Here is a 19,862-nt window from a genome sequence, read left to right on the forward strand (position 1 = left end):
GTATGGAAGGAATTCTCACTTATGCTACTAGTAGATCTCTCAGGTGTATTAGGGAATTTTGTCTCAGTTACAGAAGTAGGTAGACTTTCGGTTGTAGTGTGGAATGTACTCTCACTTATGGTCGGGGTAGATGTTTCATTGGTAATGGAAATTATATTCTCACTTACTATGGGAGTAGTTCTTTCAGTTGTAGTGTGAAATATAGGATGAATTATATTTGGAGTAGATCTCTCAGTTGTGGTGTGGAATGTGTTCTCTTTTATAGAAGAAGCAGAATTCTTTATTAGAGTGTGGAAGGTATTCTCACTAATGGTACTAGTAGATCTCAAAGTTGCGGTATGGAGTTTGTTCTCAGTTAAAGAAGGAAGTAAACTTTCATTTGTGGTGTGGAATGTACTCTCATTATTGGTCGGCGTAGATGTTTTAGTTGTAATAGGAATTGTATTCTCACTAACTGTAGGATTAAATCTCTCAGTTGTGGTGTGGATTGTGTTCTCATTTATAGTAGAAGCAGAATTCTCTATTAGAGTGTGAAAGGTATTCTCACTGATGGTCTTAGTAGATCTCACAGTTGCAGTTTGGAGTTTATTCTCAGTTAAAGAAGGAGGAAAACTTTTATCTGTGGTATGGAAGTTACTCTCACTATTGGTAACAGTGGATATTTCAGTTGTAATAGGAAATGTATTCTCACTTACTATGGGAATAGATCTCTTAGTAGTAGTGTGGAATGTATGTGTTACATTTTTAGAAGATCCCTCAGTTGTGGGGAATGGATTCTCACTCATAGAATGAGCAGAGCTCTCAGTTGGAGTGAGGAATTTGTTCTTAGTTATAGTAGGAGTTGGTTTTTCAGTTGTGGTGTGGAATGTACTTTCACTCATGGACAGGGTAGATATTCTAGTTGTAAAAGGAACTGTATTCTCACTTACTATGGGAGTATGTATCTCAGTTGTAGTGTGTAATGTATGATGACTTGTATTTAGGGTGGTTCTCTCAGTTGGAGTATTGAATGTGTTCTCACTTATAGTATGGGCAGAACTCTCTGATGGAGCGTGGAAGGAACTCTCACTCATGCTTCCAGTAGATCTCTTCGTTGTAATGTGGACACTTTTCGCAGTTACAGAAGGAGGTGGTCTTTCAGTTTTGGTGTGGAGTGAACTCTCACTTATGGTTGGAGTGGATGTTCCAGTTGTAATAGAAATTGCATTTTCACTTATTGTGGGAGTAGATCTCTCTGTTGTAGTATGGAATGTGCTCTCACTTATAGTAGGAGCAGAACTCTCTTTTGGAGTATAGAAGGTATTCTCACTTATGCTACTAATAAATCTCTCAGTTGTAGTGTGGAATGTATTCTCATTTTCAGTAGGAAGTGGACTTTCAGTTGTGGTGTGCAATGTACTATTGCTTATAGTCGAAGTAGATATTTCAGTTTTAATAGGAAATGTATTCTCACTTACTGTGGGAGTAAATATCTCATTAGTGTAGAAAATATTATGAGATATGCTTGGAGAAGATCTCTCGGTTGTAGTGTGCAATGTGTTCTTACTTATAGTATGAGCAGAAATCTCAGTAGGAGTTTGGAAGGTATTATTACTGAGGCTACTATTAGATCTTTCAGTTGTATTGTGTAATTTACTCTCAGTTAAAATAGGAATTGGACTTTCAGTTGTGGTGATCTCTCTGTTCTAGTGTGGTGTACATCCTTTGGTTCATATGGAGTAGATCCCTCAGTTTCTGCATGGTGTGTATGCTCAGATACAGTTGGAATTGATCCATCAGCTTCTGTGTCTTGTGTAGTTTTTGATACAGTTGAAGAAGATCTCTCATTTTCAGTGTGGTGTGTATCCTTGGATACAGTTGAATATGATCCTTCTGTTCTAGAGTGTTGCAAATATTTTGGCTTACTTGCAGTAGATCCCTCAGTTTCAGCGTGGTGTGAATTCTCAGATACAGTGGCATATGATCCTTCTGCTCTAGTGTCGTACGTACTCTTTGGTTCATTTTTAGTAGATCCCTCAGTTTCAGTTGGAGTAAAGTTCTCAGTTTCTGTGTGGTATGTATTTTCAGCTTCAATTGTAGTAGATATGTTAGTTGCACTGTTGTGTGTATTCTCAGAGACAATTGGAGTTGATTCATTAGTTTCACTGTGATGAGTATTCTCAAGATAAGTTAGAGCAGATCCCCCAATTTCTGTTTCGTGTGTATGCTCGGCTACAGTTGAAGAAGATCTCTCTGTAGTGGGGTATAATTTTCCAGATATAGTTGGGGAAGATCCCCCAATTTCTGTGTGCTGTGCATTATCAATCAAAGATCTCTTAGTTACATTGTGGTGTGTATTATTGAGTACTGTTAAAGAAGATCTCTCAGTTTCAGCATGGTGAGAATTCTCATGAACAATTGGAATGGATCTCTTCGTTTCAATGTGATGTGTACTTTTGACTTCATTTAGTCGTGATCTCCTAGATTCAGTGTAGGGTGTATTCTCAGATACACTTGGAGTATAGCTATAAGTTTTAATGTTAAGTGTGTTCTCAGATACAGCTGGGATATAAGAGTGGAACAGATTGCTTCTTACTGTCAGAATAGGTTTCTTAGTCTCAGTAAAAGATTTTTTCTGTAAATCTCTGCGGATTTGTACCCTCACTTGTCCTTGGTGAGCGATGCTGTTACCATCTACATTTTTCTTATGGTGTCTTGCTTTGTCCTCATGTCCCCTCAAAACAAAGTGTTCTGACACCCACATCCCTCTCTTTCCAATATCTCTATTGGCTGAAAATGAACATATGACGACTGTTAATTTTTTATAAACTGGTATTATTTAAGGCTAATACAGAGATATGGCCACTAGGGACACTGAGTTTTTTGAGTGCGTTTCCTCCCACATTCCAAACAAATGCAGTTAGTTTAATTAGCTTGCCCCTAGAATGTATCAATGACATATGACCATGGTGGGGGCATTAGATTGTGAGCTCCTTTGAGGGACAACTAGTGATATGAAAATGGACTTTTACAGCACTGTGTAATAAATCACCACTATATAAATACTGTGTAATAATAAAAATAAAAATATTATGCAAATGATTGTCTACCTTTATACTACTTTCAGCTTTTAACTACACCTCTTTGAACCCTAGCTCTGTAGTCAGAACAACATGCGGTCATATAGGTATTTTGGGCATTTTTAAGAAAAAATAACCAGGTTAGTGAAAAAGAACTGGTTTACAGATACCATGGAATATGAGTTTCGATATAACAGGATACATGCTGCTTCTGGAATAAAGAAATTACTGAAGCCCAAGACACCAAGGCACCAAGTGTTTTGGAGTTAGGTCACAAATGGCTGCCTTCATATTTCTACCAATATAGCTTTCTATTGTAGCAGATGAAAAGATGTTTATACCATAGGTATGATTGTTCTATGAGTAATATATTTAGCTTATTTTAGCAAACAACCAGATCATTGAACGCCCAACAGAAACACAGTGGTTTGTAGCGTCTGTGGGATGTAATCTACTCCACCCATCAGCTGGTAACTGGTAACAAGGCCAAGTCTTATCTATGTAGGTAAAGCACTCTGAATTTTCATAAAGAGGGGAAAAACTAGAATAAATATTACAAGGGTAACATAACATTGTTTTCATGATTCAGGATCTGCAAAACAAGGTTAAGAAGGTTCAAAATTCCTGGGGTGAAGACAAGTGGAAAAGCAATCCAAAGGGTAATTGGAGGGTTAGGAGGTAGAGATGGATGTCAGTAAGAGTCAAAGCTAAGAGGGCAAGCAAAAACAAGACAACAGATTGAGCTCAGACCCTGGGAAGGTACAGCAGGGAAATGTTGCATACCTTTCTGTGCATGTGAGCCACCTATTTATTCTTACAGTGAAAGACAAACTCTGAAGGACTGTTGGAGGCCACATGCTTCTATCTGCTACATGAGCAAAGTATAGGTGGCAGAAATTATGGGCAGCAGGACATATAGGAGACATACCTAGATTATCCTTCGCCAGGAGCCCTTGGGTGTTTTCTAAAATGCCATACAGTTCTACCAAATCAGGGACTATTGAGAGGTTTGTAGTTGGTGGTAACAAGCACACCGTGAGTGGCAGGAATTAGGGGTGTCTGGTGAAGCCTCCAATACTGAGAACAGAACGTAATGTATCTTAACTTAAATGCTAAAACCAAATTTGTTGATGCTCTTGTTCCTGTATTGGTAGGTCTGGTGTTGATATTAGGACATTCCAGAAATATGTTAGCTGACCTGCAGCAATCAGTGTCTCCAGTGTCATGTAATACAATCATCAAAATTTGTGAACTGGAAGTTTTCCTAATAACAGTGTGCACATGAAAAAGTGATAGTACCAGTTATTTAGGACAAAAACCTATTACAGATCAAATCACTGTGATGCTAATGAGTTAAATTTCAATGCAAAATCAATCCCATCTTGGCTTTAAATATGTGTTGTCTTGCCAATTTTTTAACTTCATTTTACAGAAAGACAATAGTTTAAAATGGTTTCATTTGGAACTTGTCAAAATTATTTTAAAAATGTGAGTTTTTGTGAGTAGGATGAACGCTGGGTGTAGTTCAACACATTTGGGGGGTAATAGGCTACAGAAGTGATAAAAACACTGCAATGAAACTGAAATGCACAAAAAGGAAACACAGAGGAATATTATTCAATACTGGCTAACCAGCCTGAAATGCAGTGAGTGTAACCACAGACAGCAAACTGGGTGGAAAAAGTAAAGGAATCAGACACAAAAGCATGGTAATCTCAGAGATAAAGCTCAAGCAAAGCTGCAAGATAACATGGCACAGGATACAAGGCAAATATACTAAACAGCAAACTAGTGAGCTACAGCAAGCAAGATAGCAAACCAATAGGATACAAAATGCAAAGCAACATAGAAGATGCAAGATAACATGTTAGCAAGAAGCAAATGGAAAGATAGGTAGATAGTAGACAAAGTAGAGTAGAGAGATGGGTTGTTAGATAGGAGATAAGCAATTGACAGACAAAAGCCAGTACAAGAAAGCAAAGGATTGCACACAAGTAGGAAAGAACCAGGAGATGCCTACTGAAATTTTTTGTTAGCAGATTTTGTTCTCCCAGTGACCTCATTTAGGGTTTAGAGTAAAAAATTAACAAAATCTGTTCTGTTAGTTGGTTCTGCTCCAGATGCTCACACACAGTAGTTAGTAGCAGACGTTTTTTTTCAGTGTTCATTCCCGCTGCCATTACATATATCTATCCATAAATATATATATAAAACTACTTCCTCAACCCCCACCAACGGGATGCAATAATACAGTTGTACCAGTATCTCAGTAGTAGGACCCCTAGAGACCATACACAGCTTATAACATATTGCTACATCCTTTCCCTTTTAAATGAAGGAACAATGAAATCTAACTAACACAAAATGGTGAACAAGAACAAGTAGAACATAACTATAAGTTAGATATAATCCTTGAGGTGGGCTGGCTTTCTGATTGTTCTGCCCGCTCGCGTAACATATTTACGGTTTATTCACACAAATCTTGGTGTTTTTCTGATTCTGGCAGTCTCTTTTCTGGGACTGGCTGTCTCTGACCAGAAACCTCCCCTAGCTCCTCAGCAGTCTCTGTTTCTTTGTTGCCAGTATTCATAGTCTCATTGCTTTGAGTGCCTATATATTGTTCCTTGGGCCCTGTAACCTCTTTTTCTTATGTTTTTCTCAGATGTCTCCTATTTCTCCTCAATATTCTTCCTTCCTCTGTTAAAATTGCATAGGACCGTGGTGCAATTTTCTGGACGACCTTCGCCTTTTGCCAGTGTTTGTCATATTTGCCTATTGTCTGAATCTGTACATTTTCATTTCTCTGGAGAACAGGCAGATCTTTAGCAGATTTATTGTAATAGAAAGCTTGCCTATCTTGATTCTTCTTCAGTTTGACTTTAACATTGCCCACAAGCTTTGGCTTTAGTTGTTGACCTGCAGTTGGTAAGAGCGTCCTTGTACGTCTACTCATAAGCCGCTGTGCTGAACTGGTGTCTAGGCCTTGTGTGGCACCTCGTGTTTCTGTGGTCCAGTATGGACAGGTATATATCTGTACCTGCCTGTTTTGCTTTTTGCATGAGTCTTTTGGCTGTTTTTACTGCTGACTCTACTTTACCATTACTCTGAGGATATCCTGGAGATGATGTATGGTGCTCAAATTCCCACCTCTCCCTGAATTTTTGGAACTCTTCAGATGTAAATTGAGCAGCGTTGTCAGAAAACACAATATCAGGAATGCCATACCTGGCAAAATGGGCCTTCAGTTTTCTAAATACTGTTTTTGCCCTTTTGTCCTGTAAGTAGTCTATCTCCCAAAAGTTGGAATAATAGTCCACAGTTACCAGATTTTCTTTGTCGTTCCACGTAAACAGATCAGTTCCTACTTTTGACCATGGTCTGTTTGGAATTGTATGTGGTTGCAATGTCTCTTTCGGTTGCTTATCGTTGAATGATGCACATATTTCACACTGTGCTAAAAAGTTTTTTATGTGGTCATTCATTCCAGGCCAATAAACATATTCTCGTGCACAACGTAGACATCCTTCTACACCTAAGTGAGTAGAGTGTAATCTTTTTATTATGTCTCTTCCGAGGGATACCAGTATGACAGCCCTTTCTCCTTTGAAGATGATACCATGCTGCACAGAGAGTTCATCTCTTATGAGAAAAAATGGAGAAACTTCCATAGGAGCATGATGCTTGTACTTTGGCCATCCCTTCAAGATGACACTCTTTAGGATCTGTAGAGTTTTATCATCCTCTGTGTTGGTCTGTATTTGTTTCAGTCTGTCTTTTTAGACAGACAGATATTCAAACATATTTATGCTTTCAATGTCTTTTTCTTCTTCACATGTGATGAGTAAGTAAGCTCTGCTTAGGTAAATCCTTCCCTGCAAATTCCTTCGTATTTCTGAAGCCTTAAAAGGATACACTGCCGTCTTTTTGGGGCATTCAGTAGTGGCTTCTTTGTAATACTTTCTAACGGCTTGTGATCCGACTGCACCACTACTTGGCGATTGTAGGTGTACTGGTGAAATTTCTCCAACCCAAATACTACAGCTAGTAGTTCCTTCTCGATTTGAGCAAATCCTTGAGTTAAAGCTCTGCTTGCATATGTGATTGGCTGTTTATCCTGCATTAGTGTGGCTCCAAGGCCTGTTTCTGAGGCATCACATTGTACTACCACTGATTGATCTGGATCAAAATATTTTAGTGTTGCCGTGTCTGCAATAGCATTTTTTACTGACTTAAAAGCAGTTTCATGGCTATCTGTCAATTCTCAGAGTATGTCTTTGTGAGTCAGCTGTCTCAGTGGCTCACACATGTCTGATAAATGCTTGCAAAATTTAGAAAGATAATTCCCCATGCCCAGGAATCTTTGTACTCCCCGTATATCTGTAGGTAAAGGCATGTCCTGTATTGCCCTCACCTTCTCTGGATCCACTTTAACACCCTTTGAGGTTAGTAGATGTCCAATCTACGGTACTTCTGTCATTTTTAATTTGAAATTTTCCAAGTTCAGTTTGATTTGTTGTTTTCTTCATCTGTCCAGGAATTGTATCATCTTTTTATTGTGATCCTTTGTTGCCGATTCTAGATCATCACCTTCTCCAACTATTAGTATATTGTCCGCTATTATTTTTACTCCTGACAGTCCTTCCAAAGCTTGCATCAGTTTTTGTTGGAACACTTCTGTAGCCGGGCCTACTCCCATGGGCATTTTCAGTCACTTATAGCATCCAAATGGGGTAGAAAATGTTGTCAATAAACTTGATTCTTTATCCAGCTCCACATGCCAGAACCCATTTTTCACATCAAATACTGAAAATATTTTAGCCTTTGAGAGATCAGGGAGAACATCTTCTATTGTAACGCATTGGATAGTGATTTCTTTTAAGAGCCTTGTTCAGTGGCTTAGGATAAATGCATATTCTTAACTTGCCTGATGGTTTTTTCACTACCACCAAACTGCTTATCCAGTCTGTGCTTTCCTGTACTGGTGCTATCATGCCTCTGCTGTGCAACTCCTGCAGTCCCTCTTTAAGTTGTTGCATTAGGGCTACAGTTACTCTTCTTGTGGGCAGTCTGGAAGGCTGTATTGTATGATCAATTTCTAGTTTGTATTTACCTTCCAGGCACCCATCACCTTCAAATAAATCAGAATACTCTGTATGTGCTGAAAATCCAAACTGCATTCTGCCTTTTGTTTAGGATTTTGAGTATTTTTAGAAACTTCCAGAGCCATGATGTTATGGGACTGCACCTTTATTAAGTCCATATCCTGAACTGCTTTCACTCCCAGCAAAGGAATGTGATCGTCCTCCTGCAGCACAGTAAATTCCACTCTGTAGCTCTTTCTGTCACATGGATTTCTTAATTTTAGCTTGCATGTTCCCATGGGTTTTAAAACACTTTTGTTATACATCACCAGTACCTTACCAGTCGGCTCAATGGGAACCTGTTTGTTAAGCAGAGTAAAAGGAATGACATTGCAGCTTGCTCCACAATCCAGCTGAAATCTTATGGGCTGTTCATCCACTATAAATATGGCAAAGCGCTGCTTTGTATTATTGGCTTCTGGATGTTTGATTACAGTGACCTTGTCTGTTGCAGCCATGTAATGTCCCCTGTGCTGTCTGTGCCCGTGGTCACTGTATGGACATGTTTATACTGTTTGCTGGTTTTCAATCTGCACACAGCTGAGAAGTGGTTCATCTTGCCACAAGCCCCGCAGGTCTCCCCATATGCTGGACTTTTCTCTTTGTCTCTCTCATGTCTTTTTCCACAGTATTTACACGGGACTGAGCTCACAGGGAGCCTGGGCCTTGCTCTCCCGTTCACAGATATTGCATGTACTGAGGCATCACTGGTGCCCTCCATCATCTCAGGCTGTCTTTAGTCAGCTCAGCAGCCTTGCATATTTGTATACATTTCTCCAAAGCAAGTTCTTCCTCCCTCAGTAATCTTTCTCTGAGGTGCAAGTCTCTGATGTCACACACTATCCTGTCTCTGATGAGGGAGTCCCCAATGTCCCCAAATCCACAGGTTGCAGTCTCCTCAGCTCTGTCACATATCTGTCCATACTTTCCCCAGCCTCCTGATTCCTTGAGAAGAATTTGTATCTCTCCACTGTCTCGTTATTTTTAGGGTCACAGTGTTTATCAAATGCCAACAGTATGTCTGTCAGCAAAGTCTGGGCTATTTCTCTGTTTTTTTCCCCAATTAAGTAATAAAACAGCTTTACTTTCCTCTGCTCATCTCTAGGTGCCACTGTCAGATCCACATACAGAGTAAACTCTTCCTTCCAGTGTCCCCATGTCTGTGAGAGATTTGAAGAAGTGACGTCTCTGAGGGGGTTTCAGGCCACTCTCCATATTGCAGTATGATAGGTACTTACAGTCGCCGATTTTCTTAACAGTTCTAGTGTCACCCAATCTGTATTTCTAGACAGCAGACTTGCAATTCAGAGGTCCTGTGCACCGCTGCCACCATGTTCTGTTAGTTGGTCCTGCTCCAGATGCTCACACACAGTAGTTAGTAGCAGATGTTTTTATTTGGTGTTCATTCCCGCTGCCATTACATATATCTATCCATAAATATATATATAAAACTACTTCCTCAACCCCCACCAACGAGATGCAATAATACAGTTGTACCAGAGACCATACACAGCATGTAACATATTGCTACAAAACCTGTCCATTTTTTCTCCACCTGTGCTCTTTTAGGGAGATGTCCCTTAGTCGCATAGACATAAGAGGAAGTAAGCCAAAATTTCACCAAACTAATCTTCCCTTAGCTGTCATGGGAACAGATGTTGAAGATCTTGAGGATCATCACTTTCTGTGCTGTAGATAATAGTCTACAAATGGACAAATTGTCCAGGACAAATGAAGAGCAGAGACACAGCAATAAAAAAAATCATCAGGGGTTTACCCATGTCTACACATTTTAAAACTTCATAAAAATGTTTGCCAGCCATATACTATATTGCAAAATATTTATGGATATCTGACCATTACACCTACAATCTATGACCTTATTGGGCATCCTCTTCCAAAACCACTGATATTTATATGCATTTGCCCTGTCCCTCTTCTTTCCAAAGCCTTTTTTTCTGTGATAATTTCTGATCATTAAGCCAAAACAACATTTATGAGGTCAGGCATTAATGTTTGACTTTGACTCGGCCCTCTCATTTACCCCCCATATTCAGAACATTTCCAGGTCCAGTCACTTTCACCTACGCAACATCTCCAAAATCCTCCCCTACCTGTCCCCTGAGACCACCAAACTCCTGTACTACTGACTACTGACTACTGTAACCTCCTCCTCTCTCGTATTCCACTAACCCGACTCTCTCCTTTACAATCTATTATGAATGCGGCAGCCAGACTCATCCATCCTTCCCTCCGCTCCTCTTCCGCTGCATCTCTTTGTAGTTCTCTTCATTGGCTTCCATTTCACCTTAGAATCAAATCCAAGCTCCTGTGCTTTGCCTTCAAATCCCAACACAGTTATTGTCCCACTTACATTTCCCACTCCTCCAATGACCTACTAATGACTTCCTCACTCATAACCTCATCACATGCACGGCTCCAAGACTTCTAAAGAGCTGCCCCCAGTCTCTGGAATGGGCTTCCTCGTCCTTTTCGGCTTGCTCCTACTTTCTGCTCATTTAAAAGAGCACTCAAAACCCATTTTTTCAAACTTGCCTACCCGTCTTCTTCTGTCTTTTGAAACTATCACTACTTCCCACCATTCATATTTCACATCCTTTGTGTGTGAAATTCCCCCACCTACTAGATTGTAAGCTCTTCGGGGCAGGGTCCTCTCCTCCTTTATCACTGTCTGTATTAGTCTGTCATTTGCAACCCCTATTTAATGTACTGCGCGTAATATGTTGGCGCTATATAAATCCTGTTTATTAATAATAATAATAATAATAATAATAATAATGTTGGTTTAGAGAACCTGGTTTCTAGCTGATGTTCCAGTTCATCCCAAAGGTGATCAATAGGGTTGAGGTCAGGGCTCTGAGCAGGCCACTTGGGTTTCTCCCAACCAAACCCATCAACACCAGTCTTCATGAAGATGGATTTGTACATTCATACTGGAGCAAAAAAGGGTCTTCCCCAAACTTTGACCAAAAGATTAGTAGGACACAATTGTCTATAATGCTGAAGCAGTAGTTGGGATCTTTTCTGTAAACACCTTAAATGTGGAATTTAAAATCAGAAACTTGTCTACAGCAACAACGTCTACCCTGGATTAATAATAAATATTTTTAGGATGGTGGGTTTGAGAATTATTAAGAGTTGCTTGACTTTTGGATGCTGCCATTCTCTGCCATTCTGGATACAAAATAAACCACATAGATAACCTGACCAAAAGACATTACATTAAATATATATATAGCGATCTTTAACTGTTGAACGGCCATAATACCAATCAATCCAAAGTACAGAAAATAACATTACATTATTATTTTGGGGCACAACAACTATTATCCCAACACACAATACCATATACTCTTGTCTATAAAGGGTACATTGTAGAATGACCAATCAATCTGCTGGACTTTTTCTTTCATGGTAAACCATCTGAAAGGGCAAGGGACTTAAAACTGTCAGCAGTGGACTCCTTTAAGGGTAAATCATTATGCAACCAAATAAATCACGATTTTAGTAATGAACTTTGGAGTTAGGTTGACACTGATTGTTAAACTTGAATTCGGTATTGTGGAAGGTGGAAGCTTCTACCCATTAGCCTTGGGTTATTTTACTATGCACTTTGGTCAAGTTTACAACATAGATGGTACATTTCCAGGTAAGAACCCTCGTTTCTTACCTGGAAATGAATAGAAGTTTCCGATTGGCATGAAGTCTGCCAATGGTTATCAAACAGTAGTCTGCATCGGTGGGCTTTAAGCATAAAGTGGGTATTACAAAGCTTGAAAGTGCTATTTCCTCAGAACACTGCTGTCATGCCATGGCCATTAATACAAAGTGCCACCCAACTGCCTTTGCACCTTCACCCTGGGAAGACTTTCTACTAATTTGAAATGTGTCTGTGGAAATTTTGCCCCTTTTGCCAAAAGAACATTCAGCCACAATCAGATACTGATGTTGGAGGAGAAAACCTGGCTTGTGTTCCAACACTAACTACCAACGGTGAAGAAAGCAATTGTGAGTTATGTTGTATAAGTCTTTGGCCTCTAGTTGTAAAAAGTAACAGAAAACCAAAAATTCCTTCACATAAAAATTTATTGGTTTACTACCAGCCAGGAAGAGCGTGAAAAAGGCTGGGCCTGCTGTACAAACAATTATACAATTGTAATTTTAGATTGGCACCGTGTGCAATAGGTTAGGCAGCAAACCACTGTATTTTGAATAGCTGTGCTATATTTTTTTTATAACATGTTTGACAACAATACTGCATATGAATTGTTTTAAAAGTGATAGGCACTGGGATCAGCATCTGTGGACCACAGATTTTCCACAGCCATCCGTCTTGTCTACTCTATGTATGGCATACCCCAGGGTGTGATACCAATATGACCATTATTACACATAATAATAGCATACCAAATTTGTTTTATGCAACGTACACAAAACTTTCCGTCAAGCAAAACTTTTTCTTACTTAAACTTTTAGAATAAAACTTCCTCTCCTTTTGCTGGGATTTCATCTTGCCCAAATCCCTATTGGTAATCATCCTTGAATTGTCATAATGAAGCATAATAAATTACACAATATTTTTTACTTACCGGAGGAATCAGGCAAACAAAATATTCCAAAAAGCAATAGATATCCATTGGTGGCCGCTGCCCAGAACCCCATTCCGCGGTCATGAGATTCTCCTATTCTAGAAAGTATATAAAGAAATAAAACAGGCGGAAAAAAATTCATCAGATTTTAAATACAAGGAAATTTATCTGTTTTTATAATTAGGACTCCTTAAACCCCACCCTATCGCATATTACAGGTGTAATCTTAGGGAGGGCCTCTTTGATAAGGGCATGGTATCGTCACTGAACAAATATATTTTTCAGTCTTTGGATTTGGTGCCAGGGGTTGGCATAGCGTTAGATGATTAATGTAAACTTATTCTCAGGCTAAAACAATCACCAGCAGCTTTTTAGAACCCGCCATAGCAGCTGATATCTAGCACAGCCATGGCTCCTGTTCAAAGCCATGGGTTAACAATGCCCAACCCACAGAAATTGGTGCTTATTTTGGGCAAAGCATCTAGCACCGATGCCAGATGACAAACAACAGTGGTCTGTAGCCCTGGGTGGCAGCTTTACAGTGGAACTAAACTCCATAAAACTAAAAAAACAGCGACCAAGCAGATCCTTAATTGTCAAATAGATAGGCGATGCCTTACCTGCCTGCCTTTTGGAACCATCTTCTTTCTTCTATTCTCACTGGTTATGATCTTTGGCCATCTTGATTGGTCAGGATGACGAAACTCCCAATCACAAGACAGTGTTCTCCCCAGCCCATTTTAGCTGGGTGCACCACCCAGAACTTTTCAGCAACCATCTGGCTGTTTTTGGGTGGTTACTGAAGAGTTGGGTCACAGTTCATGGGCTTCCACCCGCCTACAATTTTTTCCCACCCGGCTTAAAAACATTTCTGGGTTAAGCACTGCAAGAGTTTATTTAGTCCTAATGCCCCCTGGGGTGCTGAGATACCCAGCACATTCCCAGTATGATACATTTTCTTCAGAAAAAGATAGCAATCAGGTAGGTAAGTCTGTCCCTTTCTGCAATAAAGACCTGGCTTATTGACACCACTTTGGGAATGCAGAACTTTTTTTATGGTTGCTTCTCAAATTCTAACATTAACTCCTGCTGAAACATCCCTAAGAATTTTCAAGCTTTAAAGCCCTAATGAACTCTTCTAAATGCATAAAAAGGGTTTTCATATCCTACCGTTTTTTTCTTTCTAAAGCACCATTGCCTGCGTAGAAAAGTGTTACAACTCCCAGCAGCTGCAGAGTGGGATCCTTGCTTTCTATAGGGAAGAAGAGGTCTCATGTGCTCCCTACTGTGCCAGAACTAGAGTTCTACAACAAAGTCTACCTGCCCTGCCTATTAGAGAGCTCTGTATCTGACTCAACGGGGATGGTAATTAGTTAATTTAAAATAAAGTTCAAGTGAGTCTTAATCTCAAATGGTTTACAGATATGAGCCAACTAATGGTTTGTTTTTTTGGAAAATGTCCTTGAGTGTTGCTTAGGTGTGTGCCCAGGCCATCACAGTAACAGTTTTTAGTATAACTAATTCCTCAGAACTTCCCCGATGAATTAAATTTATTTGTGTGTTAGTTGAAGAAATGCTTAACTCCAGTAGCCTGCTTGAGTAAATGTCTCTCTCTGAGTCTAGGATCCTGTTCATATGATCTTGCTCTCGATTTTCTGTTCCACTTAATAATTCCTGCTAAGTTTGTTGTCAGCTCCTTTGAGATGCCTGTTTGGCACTCATCTTGATCATTCAATCAGATAGGGTATTAAAGTTTTAAAGTAAAGACAACAGAGACTGTTGATCCAGGGAACATCCGATTGCCTCATGGCATCTGAAGAAATTTTTTCCCCGTTAAAGCAAATTGTACCAGGGTTTTTTTTTCTTCCTCTAGATCAGAGGTCAGCAAACTCCGGCCTTCAGGTCAAGTACCAGTGCTCGGCGGTAGACGCCAATGTCCTGCTATCTCTGTTTGCCGTGATCAGCTCTCTCCAGCGACAAGAAAAAAAAACTTCATCAGGAATCGGGATGAGAAGAGCCACCCCCCTCCCGTGCTGTGCACCACCTCTACCACTGAGTACCCCCTCCGGTACGGGCACCGTTCCTAAGATAAGGACAATGACTATGGCTGGCACTAGCTTGACAGTGGTACATGGAGATGGCAAACATACCCTAATAACCCTGGCCGGGGGTAAGAGAAGGAAGGCATAGCTGTGACAGGGCAAAGCAGCAGCTGTGTGACAAGGGAGGCGCATCATGCCCATTGTGCTGCACAATGCCACTTCTCTGAAGCCTTTATCACGCCTCAGGGAATCCTGACGGACATTTGCATTAAGCACACACACCCCACGGGGCATGCCTGCTTCAATGCAGTGACTTTAGCCCCCAGCGTGCTCACAGCACATGTGGCTGTTTGATACCCAGGACCGAATGCAGGACTCATTCTCCAGGACTCTAATAATCATCACAAGTTAGCCCTAACCTTCCATTTGCTTTTAGTATACCTATTATTGACCCCTATCATCATCACTCAGTAGCCCAATTGGGCTTCATTCCGCCCAGGCGTTGATACTGTTGCTGAACTCCTCATCATTACAACCGGATATTGTATCTGTCTTGTAATTTTAAATAAAAAACCTTTCCTTGGACACCTTGTTTTTTCTAGCCTAGTGTGCCTTCTTGACCTCCTGAAATGGCCTAGTAGTCCAAAAACTTTGCTGACCCCTGCTCTGAGTCAAATATGTCCATGGAGATTTATATCTGGGATATGTTTATTTCCCTAGTAGTTGAACTTGATGGTTCTATGTCTTTTTCCAACCTAACTTTGTACCAGTATGTAAACCTGTAAGCCTTTTCCTTTACCCATTGCTGGGTCGCCCTGGTAAATATGCAACAACTTTTTAAATTCTTAATTTTGGCCCTCTTTAGGATTGAAATTAACTTTACTGTTGAGTTTTTGATATATTGAGTCATTGTAATAGGATTGATAGCCCTGACAGAATCTCATATAAGGAGTTCTTCTAAAGTAGCTGACAAAGCGAAACACATTATAAATGGATCAGGGTTTCTTGACGGTTATGTAACATCATATTGTAATAATATTTAAAACTTTGTCACACTTACCTCTTCCTCAATGCCTAACTCCTGCACGTGTGGCCAGTTTTGACCCTGAGTGTAACTGCGCTCCCAGGTTGTATCAGTTTCGCCCATCCTGCCAGCCAATCATTAAATAGCCTCTTAATCCTCCCTGGCTATTTAGCTAGCTCAGACACAGCACTCACACAACGTTTGTGCAACAAGTCTCCTCCAGTGCCGAGCCCCCTAGCTCTGCTGAGCAGTTCCTGTACACCTGTTGGCTAATTCAGTGATTCCCCTGTCCAGCTCCTGTGTTAACCCCTTAAGGCTCAGGCTCGTTTCCGAGCCAATTTCCTTGTGCTGTTCCAGTGTTCCTCTCTGTTTGTGGTTATTCCTGTGTTACTTGTGCCTCCTGTTGCTTGCGGTGTCTCCTGTGTTCCCTGTGTCCGCAGTGGCCCCCATGTCACCGGTGTCTGTCTCCTAGATCCCTGGTATTTGACCCCTGGCTTATGACCTGACTTCTCTTGCTTGCTGCCTGCCCCCACCCTGGCCTTCCTTACCAATTTGTCTACTTAGTGATTTGGTACCATGTGTCTTCCTGCCCACCCTGCTGTGCCCAAGTACCGCAACCTGGCAGTAACCAGCGGCACAACATCCTCATCACTGGAGGCTCTGGAGAAGAGCTGGTTACCGCTTAGACTCTGTGAGTTGGCCCTTCTCAGGTCTCACACCACTGTGCAAGTGATAGCACCCCCTAGTTGCCCTGTCTCCCCAGGAATCACAAACATTTTGCTTCTTTTATGAAAAAAAAATGTTTTGAAAGAAACTATCTAAAAAGTTCCCAAAACATAGTTTTTTCCAAGATTGGAAAACCAAAATATGTACCTCTTTTGGGCCTACCATCATGATAGTTTTCTTTATGTGCACTTGACCAAGGCCCACGAACTATGCCAACTTCTAAGGAACATAAGCTGTCCTCCCTAATTTTTCAAAGTTAATAAGAAAATGTGTTAGAGAATTAGACATCCTTATTTGCTACAAGGGTGAGGCTGCTCACATCCAAAGAACTATATGTTCAGTTCAAAGTAGATATGGCACAGCTAAAATGAGTGATCCACACATTAAAGAGGGGCAAAAATGTATATGAACGAAAACTGTAAATATACATGTATATTTACTGAAACAAAACTGCTTTGTAATTTTACCAAATGTGTTTTACTGCATTCAAGTATCTCATATCATCAAGACGAGTCACTTATGATAAAGGGTATATAAATTGTTTTTTGCTTTATTTCTCTAGTATAACATGAAAAATGTTTCTTTCTCAAAATCCAGAGCTTTCTTTAAGCCACATGCTTGTCTTTGTGCACTGAGATGCATTTCAAGTTAGCCAGTCTATTAAAAAGAAATGGGAAATTTGACCCTGTGTTTTTATATTATACCACAAAATACATCTAAGAAAAAGTGGGAGTGAAAAAAAAAAAATTGGCTACAATAATAACCCCCATATTAGTTTTAATGATCTGAATATAATTCCCTACCACTGGTGTGTCTCCAATAATATCTTCCAGCATTGGTGGAAGTTGTTGCAAAAAATACCCCTTACTCTAGTGCCAGTACAGCAAAAAAAGACCCACATTGGTTTAATGGCGACAGTAATGCCCTCACAGTAGTGTCAGTAACTGCAATAATTACTCCCATATTGGTGTCAGTGACTTCAATAATTACCCCCACAGTGGTATCAGTGTGGTAAAAATAACCACTTCGTTGATGATCAGTGTCACTTATCTGATAAATTGCTCCCACGTCTCTCTCCCTCCAGTGAGGCTGGGTGATATTCAGGAGTGAGTTTTCTCATAAATTCTCCTTTTGTTTCTCAGTACCGGGTGGTGGAATGCAAAGTGTTTCAGCCCCAACAACCCCAGTGTCACTCTGCAGTGTCCCAGTTGGTGCAAATACCTGCCCAGGTATTGCTCACCACAGGCCTACTTTATATGCCATCCCAGTTCATTCAAGTGCAGTTCATTGAATCTATGGTGCACCTGTGCTCAGACCACGGGTAATAACATATAGTGAGATATCCTAAAATAAGTAAAAGGGATTTAAATCAAGCCCTTACTGACCTCTGTAGCTACTTGAGCTTTGGAGAAATTCAACTTCAAAATTTATAATAAAATCTGAAATCACAGCTCTTCTTCTATTTTTACTCCCAGCAGGGATTTGGCAGCCTGCCAGCCTTTAATTAAAATCAATCTATCTTGTAATCTTTGAGAATAATTTATTCCACAGTAGTAAAACCTGCAGAGATTAGGGAGGGCGAGTTTTAAACATCTTTTAAGGATATAAAGGAATGCAATAACTTCGGAAAGAATTCAGACTCTTAACTTTTTTAATTTTGTTGCAGCCTGATGCTACAATTGTTCAAATTAATTTTTTTCAGTATTCTATACTCAGTACCCACTCAAGTATTCAGATTTTCTGTACCTTAATTGGGGTCCACCAGTGGTAAATTGATTGGATATGATTTGGAAAGGCTCACACCTCTGTATGAAAGACCTCATAGCTGACAATACATATCAGTGCAAAAACCAAGCCATGAGGTCAAAGGAATCGAATGCAGAGCTCAGAGACAGGATTGTTGCAAAGTTTAGATCTGGGGAAGGCTACAAAAAAATTCTGCTGTACTGAAAGTTCCCAAGAGCACAGTGCCTTCTATAATTCTCAAATGGAAGACATTTGGCACAACCAGGACTCTTACAAGAGGTTGCTTTGCCAAACAGAGCAATTGTGAGAGAAGGACCTTAATGGGAGGGGTCACCAAAAATCTGAGCTCCAGAAATCTTGTGCAGAGATGAGACTAAGTTCCAGGACAACCTTAACTGCAGCCCTCCACCGATCTGGGATTTATATCAGAATATGGCTAGACTGAAGCTTCTCCGGCTTTGAGTGTGCAAAAGAGCACCTGAGACTATGAGAAACAAGACTTTCTGGTCTGATGACACCGCTCATCACCTGCCCAATACCAGCCCAACAGTGAAGCATGGTGATGGCAGCATCATGCTGTGGTTGGCCTAAAAAATAATTTCAGTAGCAAAGACTGTGAGACTGATTAGGGTTGAAGAATAAGATGAATGGAGCACAGTACAATGAAAATCTGTTCCACAGTGCTCAGGACCTCGGACTACACCTAGAATTCACCTTCCAAGATGACAATGACCCAAACCACATAGCAAAGACAAAACTGGATTACCTTGGGGACAACTTTGTGAATGTCCTAGAGTGGCCCAGCCAGAGCTATGGCTTGAACCCTATCAAACATCTTTGAAGAGACTTGAAAATGGTTGTCCACTGACAGCCCCATCCAACCTGACAGAGTTTGAGAGGATTTACAAAGAATATTGGCAGAAAATCCACCAATCCAGGTGCACGAAACTTGTATCATCACCCAATAGGACTAAAGACTGTAATTGCCATGGTGCTTCAACTAAGTATTAAGCAAAGGGTTTGAATACTTCTGTCCTCTTTTTGTCATTATGGAGTTCTGGGTGTAGATTAATCCCCCTGGCATTCTAATTCTGTCCGTATTTGTATGCAAAAAGCAGTACATTATTTTGCATGGAAATTTATTTTACATTGTAGGCCTATAATTCTTAGGCATAACTCACCGAAATATGTCCAATATTTAATAAACTTTAAATAAAAAACACAAAAATCTGTTAAAACAAGGGTGCATAAAAATACTGAAACCTGTTATATAACTGTACAGTAGCACATATATTATATATATTATGAAATTATATATATATATATATTGTGACAGCTGGCCAAAAATCACAGGGTTTCGTCCAGGATGACAGGTACATTTGCCCCAGATACAGGTTATACGCAGAGTATTATTCTGTTAGATCAGTTTGTATTGGCTTCAATAGTGATTTTGTATTGAATCCAATACAAAAAAATTTAAATTTCCTTCCGCGCCTCCCACGCGCACCGATGTC

This window comes from Pyxicephalus adspersus, chromosome Z (assembly GCF_032062135.1).
Source record: "Pyxicephalus adspersus chromosome Z, UCB_Pads_2.0, whole genome shotgun sequence".
Taxonomy (NCBI): Eukaryota; Metazoa; Chordata; class Amphibia; order Anura; family Pyxicephalidae; genus Pyxicephalus; species Pyxicephalus adspersus.